The following is a 13,071-nucleotide window of genomic DNA, read 5'->3' on the forward strand; positions in this document are numbered from 1 at the left end:
TGGACAACATCCAATCATTATTCTGTAATAAATTTGATTTTTCTCAAAATAATGTAATAAACTCTACCAATACAAACTTAATTTAAACCAGCAAGTAGAGTGAAAAGTAATAAAACACTAAATGAATTATCAACATGGAAGTATTTGGTACCTTTTAAACTGTAATTTGATTCAAATTAATTACACATTTGAAATATACAAAGCTGTAGTTTATATCTCATTAATCCAGCTGCAGGTTGCACTTCAATTGCATCTTAAGCTTTTTTCAAATAGATTTTAATGACTTTTTCAGGCTCAACTTCAAAGAGATTATAACTGTTTATCACTAGTAGGTTTCTGATGTTTATATGATCCACTGAAACAAATCTTAGAAAGTTTCCCTTTACTAGAAGGTAACTTGTTAATAAATCGAATCATCATCTAATAATATAATTCATCACCAAGTAGCAGTTTGATTTCTCTCTGATGAAGTCTATAACCTTGACTTTATCTCTTTACCTATGACCTTGACCTTTCAGCTAGTTATGTTAATAGAATATTTACAGAAAAACTTATGCATTGATTACAAGCATCTATATAAAAATACTGTGACCTTGACCTTACATCTGGATATTACTACAGCAAGGTTAACCCTATTGGTGTGGAGAAAATAACAAGTTTTAATATTCTTTGAGGGGTTAAAAAACTGCTTAATAAAAATGGTTGTCTTTATATTTTGACATTTCGGCAATTCTCAATTATTCTAGGTTCATTAATGGATGGAAAACATTTGCAGATCAATCATCATTAACATGCTTCTTAGAAGTCACAAGTAATAAGTTTAAAATAACATATAGCTACTACTTAATGTAATCTACAACAGCAGTGTGAAATAACGAAATAAAGTATTTGACCTTGACTTCTGAGACAGATATTGTCCTCGATATTGTCACTTACAAGGCTTATATTTTTACGTACTGCATCCTTTTCATTTAACTCAAGTATTAAAAAAATACTCTACCATATATTTTGACATAAATAAAATTATCTATATAGCTATATTACTATATTTCATGGAGAATTGAAATAGATTTCATCTGGTAATTTTTACATTGAAAATATCTGATCAATTCATGACAATGGTTTTAATATATGAACAGTGGTTTTAAACCGCCTCTTTGAAAAATGCTTTTATCCAATTCATAGTTATGATGTAATCAGCAACCTTTATAATAATTAATCTAAAGGAGTAGGTCGGGTAAGGACCGATTTTGGCCTCAAATTTCAGGTTCATCTGACGAAAGATTTTGACCACTTTTTAAACACTCAAGTGTCTATTTTATTTGAATTAATTAGTTTATGTGAAAGATTTTAACAGATTTAGTCATTAAAAACGATCCGATTCAAGCTCAAATATGAAAAATCTACCTAATATGCCGAAAAATGTCACTTTTCAGATGGTTTTTGGTAAAAATGAAAGTGGCCGCATCCGTGTTCATCCTTAACCTTTATATATGTTATGTATTATCATAAAATACAACTTACATTTCAATATTAAGGATGAACACGAATGCGGCCACTTTCGTTTTACACGAAAACCGTCTAAAATTTAACTAAAATGCTAGAATTATTAGGATTTCAGTAATTTAGCATGACTTAATGGTGCTAGTACCGGATATATGTGCATTGCATTGTCAAAAACAGCCCATATTTATGTAGCAGAAGCATTCTACTGTTCAATAAATAACTAAAGGTTTACATTTTAACAATTTTGTAAAACTGCTATATTTTGGGGCCAAAAAGGGGTCTTACTGAACCTACTCCTTTCTTGCCCTTATCTTATATTATGGAGCTTGTAATAATGACGTATTATAGCAGCTCATCCCTTTGTGTGAGTAAAAACTGGTCTTCTTTATACTATTATAACAGTATGCTTTTCCTCTGCATATTTTCAATGCACACAGCATCATGAGCTGTTGTACATAAGATTATAGTTTTTGTGACTTAATTCATTTTAATGCAGAATTAAGTTTTTCACAAGAGAAAACATATCTATTAATTGACGTCAATTAGTGGATTCATGCAAAGACTTTTCATTCAACAGAAATTTATAAAAGTAACATTTTATTTTGTTTTGATTTTGATTTATCTAGGTACACCTTTTCATCCTTTCCCCCTAAATAGGACAGGCCCGTTAAAAATAAGTTGTTTCAATGACTTTGACTATGTAGGCACAAAAAGCTGATAAGATTTGTATACATGTATTTAATATTTGTTGGCAAATCTTCTTTACACCTACATATACAGAAAGTTGAAACTCCCTGACAACTATGATGTCATCAATTGTTATGGTTGTCTCATATAAACCAAACCTGATACCAAGTCAGACTTTGTTATTTCTATACCCCTGGTATTTTTTTATCAGCACAACACAATAAAATTTCAATACTAAATTATATGTGAATATCTGAAGACAAAATAGTCTTTGATTTACAGGATTTACAACAAAACAAGAATGTGTTCACAGTACACGGATGCCCCACTCGCACTATCATTTTCTATGTTTAGTGGACTGTGAAATTGGAATAAATTCTTTAATTTGGCATTAAAATTAGAATGATCTTATCAAAGGGAACATGTATACTAAGTTTCAAGTTGATTGGACTTCTACTGTATCAAAAACTACCTTGACAAAAAACTTTAACCTGAAATTTGCACTATCATTTTCTATGTTCAGTGAACCGTAAAATTGGGGTCAAAACTCTAATTTGGCATTTAAATTAGACAGATCATATCATAGGGCACATGTGTACTAAGTTTAAAGTTGATTGGCCTTCAACTTCATCAAAATCTACCTTGACCAAAAACTTTAACCTGAAGCGGGACAGACGGACGGACGGACGAACGGACGCACAGACCAGAAAACATAATGCCCCTCTACTATCGTAGGTGGGGCATAAAAATCCAAAAAAAATTCTTAATATAAATCAAATTTCTTTCAAACCTGAGCAACATTAATTCTTTATGACAATATTTATTGACAGTCCAAAATGTGTCTTTATACATATGTCCATATTTTCTATCTTGTTAATTGCACTTCTTTGTACGGGTTTATACTTTAATCCCTCAAAAAGTGGTTTCAAGTAATACATGTATTAGTGTAGCTTCAATTTTCAATAGGCTCTTTTCATATTCAGAACAGTAATTTTCTTCCTCAAGGTTATAATACATCAACAGCCAGTTTCTCCAATACATATGTATATAGATTTACTTAGGCATCACTTAATAACATTTTATAAATGTATCAAATGGATTAAGTGATTGATTGCTTGCTGTTATCTAAATTGCATATATCTCATTCATGTATCATTTAGACATCACAAAATCAATCTTAACTTTTGCAAATTGATATTTAAACAAGTTTTCAACTATAAAGATTTTCTGATAAACTTTCTGCATTGAATTCCCTTTAAATTCCTTCCAAATTTAAAGGAATTAAAATAAAATTAAGTCATTTGATAGAATCGTACAAACAGATGCATATAAATTCTTCATTACATGTTCAGCTCATAAATTTCTAATTAAACTTTCAAGCAAAGAAAATAAAACTTTCCACTGAAGTGAATAAAACAAACTAGGTGGTTTGATGTTACAGAATTATAATTTCCAGTGAAGTGAATTAAACAAACTAAATGATTGGATGTTACAGAATGATAACTTCCAAAATGTATCAAACTTCAAACACATCAGATTTATAGTTCAATAATTACTTATTACAGATCTGATGTAAGAGTTATGTAAGAAGTTGGTTTTTTTTGGGAGGATTTTGCCTCATTTTTCAATCCTTTGTAACAATGCATATGATCCCTGCACATTTCTTACAAAGGTTTTATTTTCAAAGCAAAGAAAAGTTGTAAATCAAACGTAATTATATTGTGAAATCATTCCAACTACATTTTATTAATGCCATATACTAAGTCAGAAAATTCCTGAAACACTAAAGATGCATTAATGCAGTTTCAACTAGAGATTCATGGTAAGGCTGATTTCTTTTTGAAAGAGAAAATATTTCTTTTAAAAGGTTTACATTGCCAGTTTTATTAAAGAGATGGATTAATTTGAGTAGGACAGTAATGCATATTTCAATTGATAATACATGTATTTAGAAATCAAAAGTCCTCTTATATCAGTATATACGATGGAACTGTGACCCTGATCTCCAACCTAGTATAACTATGTATGTTATCTCAATACTAATAGAAGTCCTTCTCTCTCTCCAATATATAATAATATTATTAATTCGTATATGTTAACTAATTTGATTCGTTCAGGGATAGTCACATGTTAACTTATATATTCGAAGGTAGAGAGAAAACGGCAGATAGCAAAAAGCATATCGCACGGTTATTTTTAGAATATCTAAAAACCGATATACTTTGTGACATCATGTAATGAATTTCATGATATTGTTACAAAGGATATCTGTGATTATTTGAAGAAAAAAATCTTCAAAAAAACAGTATTATTTCATAAGATGTCAATCAAACAAAATAAAAGGAAATTAAATAACAACTAATATTTTGTTATTGTCAAGGAGACAATATGAAATCTACAAAATTCAAACAAAATCAAATGACGATTTTGATACAAATATAGTTGGAAATTAATAATATAACAAATATAGCCTTTGTATGAGGTCAATACAGGATATATCGACCCAAAGAAGTATATCGACCTCGGACTTCGTCCTCAGTGTATATACTTCTTTCAGGTCAATATATCCTTGTATCGACCTCATACAAAGGCTATATTTGTATAATGTCCCAAGCAATTATGGACAGCAATGGAATGCTGCTTATGTAAAACAAACTTACAACTAGTTAACATTGTAGTTCATGATCATTTTGACCCTAATACATGGTTGAATACAAGAAACATACAAAAACAGAATTTTCATAGTTTTGTTTTGTAAAATAAAATAACAAAAAAATATGTACATATTCATCATTTTCATTGTTACTGATGAACAAACAAATGACTGATGAGAATTCAGTTTAGCATGAAATCTCTGTCACCTTGATCAAAACCTATTACAAATACAAGGTGAACGGTGAAAACTAATAAATACTGTTAAAAATAAACATGTGACAAAAAAATCCAATGCTGTATAATGTCTTCCAATAATCATAATTTACTGTACAGAATAAACCTGGGACTAATACATTCATCTATTAGTCCCAGAATAAACACAGAATTAATCAAATATTGATTAATAACCTCTGAAGAATAAAATATAAAAGTAAATGATCAACTTACAATCTAACATAGTGAAAAAATAAACAACAGCCTTAAAGTAGACAACAATCTCTCCCAAAGTAACTTCTATATATAAACAGCATCTTACAAAACCTTTTATAGATTTTTATAAACGTCACTGAGACAAAATTGTACTAAAAAGAAACCGATGCTGTCTTTGTCATCAGTTTAATGTCTTAAGGATTGCAGAGTATATGATTAAGATATCGGCCGGTAATTAGCACTTCTTGATGTTCTTGACGAGAAATAAACTGTGACAATTTTTAGACTACACTACATATAGAATCACAGACAGAATTATTGATCACGATACTGAAACTTGAGAGTCAGCAAGTTGTGTTTTTGTGTTACATCGTCAACGATACACAGCTTAATCCAGGATTAGGTTTCTCAGCGTCACATGACTTTGACATCCATATTTTTCAGTTCAATACATTATTGATTAAGTCCATATGATACTATTAAAAAAATAGCATCAAATAAATGATCATCAGTTTCAGATGGATGCTATACACAGATGACAATCTTATTAAACCAGAGGCCCAGAGAGCCTGTATCTTGACCATCATTTCTAACCTTATCTCCAAGTACAACAAGTGAGACTGCGAGTTACTGCTCACTGATGATACCCCCGCCTCAAGTGGATAATATTAATTGTGTAAAAATATGCTCCGGGTGCGGGAATTTCTCGCTACATTGAAGACCTGTTGGTGACCTTCTGCTGCTGTTTTTTTCTATGGTCGGGTTGTTGTCTCTTAGGCACATTCCCCATTTCCATTCTCAATTTTAAGTGTTCGGTAAACAGGAAGTTGTCGAGTGATGAATCTGAAAACGCATCACACGGTATAGCTGACTTATATTAACCCTTAAACCAAATTTCAGAAATCTTTGTATTGTAGTTCCTGAGAAAAATGTGACGAAAAATTTTCAACTTGGCTATGATGTGTAAAATCAAACAAGTGTTCGGTAAACAGGAAGTTGTTGAGTGATGAATCTGAAAACGCATCACACGGTATAGCTGACTTATATCAAGCCTGAAACCAAATTTCAGAAATCCTGGTAGTGTAGTTCCTGAGAAAAATGTGACGAAAAATATTCATGGGACGGACGGACAGACTGACGGACTGATGGACTGACGGAAGGACAGACAGAGGTAAAACAGTATACCCCCCTTTATTTCAAAGCGGGGGTATAATGAGTCACTGCAAAAACATCTTATAACTCTTAGAAGCAGAATCAATACAAGTTAAGAATCTTGCAGAGAAGCTACAAACAATTTTTGGTATCATCTGGTACAACAATCTTCAAAAAGCCTGCAAACATGTCTATACAAAATGTGCACGTCATTGAACATTAAATTCTTAGTTTAATTGTATCCACTAAACCCGCGAAAAATGAGTTTCCTACAAATAGTGATGATACATGTACCACAGCATCATAAAGAATAAATAGTGATGATACATGTACCACAGCATCATATAGAATAAATAGAAGTTATGGGACAAAATGTTTAAAGATCTGATTTCGTTGATGCCTAATAGTTTTAGACAGAAATATACTACCCTTATTTGATAACTAACAACATTTTTTATACAACCCTTCGTACAGATACAAACCTTCATTTGATAGCTAACAATATCCTCTATTACCCTTCATTTAATAGTTAACAACATCCCCACTAACCTTATAGCACAATCCTCTCATGCTATTTTTATCATCTTTTTATTCTCTCATTTTTAGAAAACATCATTATTAGTATTGACAGAATATTTAGAAAGCTACAAAACAAAGTTCTTTAAAGCCATTATATTCTACTGACTTCCTGAAGTTGTCTTGCTTCCTTGATGCTTGTTAATTATATTTGGAAAAACAACATTATAACAAAGCTCTAATTGAAACCTACGTTCATGATCAATATCTCATTAAAACTGAATTGTGTAAAAGTTGCAGCTGCTGAGAAATATATAATATGATTTCATATCTATATGGTCAGTATCAGACAACTTTGTCTTCCCACATACAAAGAGGTACAGTTAGGGTTTTTAAAAGGTCTATTTGGATAGAAATCATTTGAGAAAATGTTGGGCACAGTCAGTGGCAGATCCATGGGTTTGAACCCTCCTTTTTTGGGGACGATCAACACATTTGAAGGGGGACATATGGTTGAAAACAACAGCCTTTATCATGGTTTGGAAACCCCCTTTAAAACATGGCTGGATCCGTCTCTGACAGTTACAAAGTAACTTAAATTTACTTGTCTTTTTCAACTCTATTTAAATATTTTAAACATAATCTTTGATTATTAAGTATTCTGCTGGTAAAAACTGTTGCAGATTCTAATAAAATTTTATAAATTGGGTTTTATTTACACAAGAATTAACTTTCCATGAGAGGTTGAAAATTAATAAAAGTCTGTGACAATTCATTAAGGTATTTACAAGCAAATAAAATATGCAATATTCAACCATCTGCACTTCACAACAATGAAAGCACTGCATTATTAATTAATATCTGTAATCATGGTAATGTTTTCTAATATTTAAATTTAATGTAAAGCATGCTCTCCATTCAGAATGGGATAGGTCAGAATTCCCTAGCAGTTAACAATTCTAGTATCATTAAAATCAAATTACGTAAAGCAAACAAAGCTAACAGTAGACTGGATACAGATCACTAACCCATTCATCTTCATATTTGTTTTAATTTAAAATATGCTGATTTGTAATTGAAGACATAGGTAGAATGATTACTGCATGCAATGAAAGCCAAATTTACTTTTTCTATGGTTTATCTAGAGAACAACAGCACATCCAATATTTGAAAATTTAACAATCAGGAGAAGAGCATTTCACTTATATTGGAAGAATCTGATTTTGGAATTTTTCACAGAAAACGAATAATGTCTTTTTATTAGATTGTAGTAAAAATTGTGTCCTTTTGAATAACAAATATGCAAACATATAAAATTTGTCATTTTCCATGCCATGATACTGACAAAATTGGAGAAGAGTATAACTCAGTTCCATAACATATCATCAGCCTTCCACATTCAAATGGCTCAAATTAGGTTTCTGTTTGTTTAATATAATACAGAAATGGCATATACATATAAGTTATACTTTTTCTTGTATATAAAATTTTGAGTTGTTGCACATCAGTTTTATGAATTGGAAATGTTACTGATTAAATATCAAACTATCCCCCTGCCTTCAAGTATTTGCTCAATTTCCAAGCCTTATATAGTATATCTGTTCCAGACCATATGAGTATTTGGACCGTACGCGTACGGTCCGGACCGTATACGTATACTCGTACGGTCCGACCATACGCGTACGGTCGGACCGTATGAGTATACGCATATGGTCCAGTAAGAGCTGACCATACATGTTGTTGGATCATATGGGTTAAATTTAAACAAACATTTATTTTTAGTTTTATAAATTGTTATCATTGCAATTAGATGGATAAAATGAACAAATGAACAATTGAAATTAAATATTTGTTTAATTGTATATCTGAATCCTATTTTGGCATTCTCGCCCAAGGTGACACTTGCTACCACAAGTAATGTAATATATTTTACAATTACATGTTTGCAGTTCATTCATGTTCCTTTGCATTTGCATTTTTTTTTAAAGTTTCTAATATTCTAAAACAATTGTCTTCCCACATTATGTTTACTTCCGATATCGTCAATTTAATGATTTAATTAATGTATTACTGATCGACATGCTAAAAACAAGATAGTAACAGATTTAATTAGCGGGAATTTTTTAAATAGTTAAAAAATAAGGTTTTTATTTCAATTACAATTGAACTTTCCCATATTAATTTGAGAGTTAAAGTTATGTTGATCTGTTACATGCATTTGTAACTTATAAACTTAAGCAACTTCTTAATCATATTAATCAGACCGTACGCGTACGGTCCGACCGTATGAGTATTTTGAAAAAGTACGCATACGGTCCAGACCGTACGCGTACGGTCCAAATACTCATACGGTCTGGAACATATCCACTGAATTTAAACCTAAAACAAGAATGTGTCCTTAGTACACGGATGCCCCATCTGCACTATCATTTTCTATGTTCAATGGACCAAGAAAATGGGTGAAAAACCTAAATTTGGCATTAAAATTAGAAAGATCATATCATAAGGAAATGTGTACTTAGTTTCAAGTTGATTGGACTTCAACTTCATCAAAAAATACCTCGACCAAAAACTTTAACCTAAAGCCGGACGAACTCACAGACCAGAAAACATAATGCCCTTAAATGGGGCATAAATATGAAAATTATTAAATATATGTTTTCTCTATCTTACATCCTTAATTTTAGGAATAGCAATTTCCAAGGCCTATGCTTGAATATGGAAAATATAAGCTACAGAGTGTTATTATGCAAAGTAGCTTGTTCAAAAGTTTCTTGAAATATTACACACATACATAGTGGCTTATCTCTTTCTTATATTTTTCTGATTTGGCTGACATGTCATAAATACAATGCATCAAACCTGAGTAGATAGATAAATAAATTTGACACCTGGAAACCCTTCTAAAATCAATTCAAACCAAGTTATAGATATGTATATTATAAATTCTTATCTCATTTGAAGTCAGTCATTTTCAAATAGTTAGTCAAAGAAAACCCATAGTTTAAAAAACTTTGAGGTCCTACCTGAAGTGAAGCAGAAGCAGAATAAGTTACCCCCCCCCCCCCCCCCAAAAAAAAAATACATACTTAGTGCTGAAAACTGATTTTTTTTGTATTTTTTGGAGAAAAAAAAGCTTGCCATTATCTGAAGATTTAGACATTTTCTGCATATTCAGAAATTAACTAGATAAATTTAGAAATGTTTGTATGCATTTATTACTATTCTTGTTGAAAAATGAACACAAATGTAGGAATAACTTTAATGATGTCAGAAAATCTGCCATACAATAGAAAATTAACCTACAAGATTTTATCTTATTGAAATCAGTAGCAATTTTCACAATAATAAAAACATTGCAAAAACTTCAGAATTTACCGAATATTAGAAGCTATAAACAATATATGGCTATCAGACATGGTAACTGCATGCTCTATTGGTATTTTTATATCTATACTACATAGATAAAACGAAAAATTATGACAAATCTGATCATAAATCTTCATCTTAATCATTTTCTCAATGATTAGTTTTGCATTTTTCTGCACCTAACACACCACTATGTCAGCTGCAACTAAAGCAGTTAAATCATTCTTCAGACAACTAACTCTCCAGGCAAAATCAGAAGTAGTTTGAAAATTTGTATCTCCTAATATCATTAGTAATGATTCATTACAACATGTAATATTAAAAAATTATCATGAAAAATTGAGGGGTTGAACTAAGGTTTTTCTTCAAATGGTCACTTTTGTTAGGGTTATTTCTGAAAGTGTAACATAAAAAAAGGATGCACTTTTGTTAGGGTTATTTCTGAAAGTGTAACATAAAAAAAAGGATGCCTTCTTTATTTCTCATCAAAATCAATTATTCAGCAATTACAAACACATGAATAATTACATGCATAATATTTCATACTTATGACAGCTGATTATGTAAGAAATGGGAAATAAGAATGAAATGGATAATTTCTGATGAGTCATAGTTTCAGTTTGTAATACATGTAGTGGAAAATTGACAATCTCAATGCAAAATGATGCACATATCTAATAGTTATGTTAGGATTGACTAATTCCATTTCTGATGTACAAAATATTAAACCTGGTCTGCTTTATGCATACAAAAACAATTAAGTTGAAAACACAAACACAATTTTAGAAGTGATAAATATTAGTTTTGGACCCATTAGTAAAAAATAATAAGAACTGAGCAAAAACAATAAGTCTCCAAACTTTGTTTGGGAGACTTAACTAGTTCTCTTTCAATTACTTTATAAAAAAAATTGTGAGGATATGGTATGACTGCTAATGAGACAACACAAGAGACCAAATGACACAAAAATTAACAGCTATAGGTCACTGTACAGCCTTCAACAATGTGGAAAGTCCATAACGCATAGTCAGATACATGTTTTTTTAATTTGGAAATGGCCCTAGATGATCACAGGTTACACAGTATATATCTTGTCTACACGTCAGATTTTAGCCTGTTATGGTCTGCATACATTTGTAAAACAACAAGTGTATACCCTTATCATCAAACAAGGGGTAACTTTTGTTTTTGTTTTTACATTCAAATTATTTAAGTTTAAAACATTAACATAAATGATTAAAAATGCAAGCGACTGAAGTTCTAAACATGTTATGAATAGCAAATACATTTATATAAAATGATGTTTAGGTTACACATGCATAGATGCCCAGACTTAAAGAATAGAGAATTATGTTAGTATGTCATAGTGACCTATATATATATAATAAAATTAAATGATTAATTATCATTTTGATAATCTTATGTAAAGCACAAGTCTAAATATATAGGTCACATTAGACTTGTGCTTTACATCAGGCTATCAAAATGATAATTAATCATTCAATTGTCTCATATTATACTATAATAGGCTATAATACATGGACCTTAATACAAAACTTAAGAAGCAAAAACACTTATCCTTTAAAAAGTAGGTCACAGTGACCAATGTAGCAATAAACAACATATTCCTATAAAATAGGAGACGTGGTAAAAAACATTTACAATTCAGTGAAAGTTATTGCAAAATTGACCAAAGCTTTCTTTGCCATTAAAATGTTCATTTTTTCAGATGAATCATAATTATGGTAAAACAAAAATGTATATTAAATTTCAGCTTTATACATGAAAAATATCTGGTAACTAAATTTTGAGCAGAAAAATAACCTTCACAGTAATGAGATTGTTTATTCGAATAGATATAAGGTTATTCTTTACATATATGCCCAATGCATACAGCGAATAATTGAAACTAAAATTTCTATAAATCCTCTGCATTCTTGTTATAACTTTGAATTGTTATTATTTTTACATCAAATGCAATATATATATATAACACAATAAAAAGTAATTACGATAAAAACTACTGTGGAAAGATAAAACCGTTATTTATACTGAACTATGTAACAGCTTGAGCACTAGTAATACCTAGATATATTATGTTTGTGTAGGCATGTATACATACTATTCCTACATACATTTTATATATAAAATATGTAAAGGCTAAGTCAATTTCAGCATCAGTCTCAAACTTTTCTTCTAACTTTATGACTAGTCTGAATTTTTTAATGCCTTTAGTTCAATATGTAATTAATTACCGTTCACTAATGATAAATTCAGAAATTTTTGTAAGTTTTATTTATTAATTCTAATAATGAAACTGAGTTGATATCACAATAATAAGAACCCAAATTCTGATATATATATATATGATACGCATAGATATAAGAAGTGCCAATAAGACAACTCTCCATCCAAGTTACAATCTGTAAAAGTTAACCATTATCATAATGACTGTTTTCAGATTTAACTGAAATTCCATTAATTAATCTGGCAATTTTGTCCTTTGTTAAAAAATATCAATAATGAATTCATGCATACAATAATTTCTGAATCTACAGTATGATGGTATGAATGCCCTTTCCTGTCAGGCTTCAAACAATCACCTTCTGCTATCTGCTATCTTTAAGGGTCAAATTGGTTAAAATTTACCATGTTTAATAAAAAAATCCTTAAAAAGTCTGTTATGTCTCATCTAATCAACATTTTGGAAAGTTATTTAACGTGATTCGTTAAAATAGGTTGATTTTTTTTATCCTC

General features: G+C 30.3%; 1 protein-coding gene across 7 annotated transcripts in view; it reads right to left on the reverse strand.

The window, feature by feature from the left end:
• The window catches only part of LOC139528056 (suppressor of tumorigenicity 7 protein homolog), a 71,472-nt gene that overhangs the window by 45,852 nt on the left and 12,549 nt on the right, over positions 1–13,071 (reverse strand). The window lies entirely within an intron of this gene.

Source organism: Mytilus edulis, chromosome 1 (genome assembly GCF_963676685.1).
Source record: "Mytilus edulis chromosome 1, xbMytEdul2.2, whole genome shotgun sequence".
NCBI classification, from domain to species: Eukaryota; Metazoa; Mollusca; class Bivalvia; order Mytilida; family Mytilidae; genus Mytilus; species Mytilus edulis.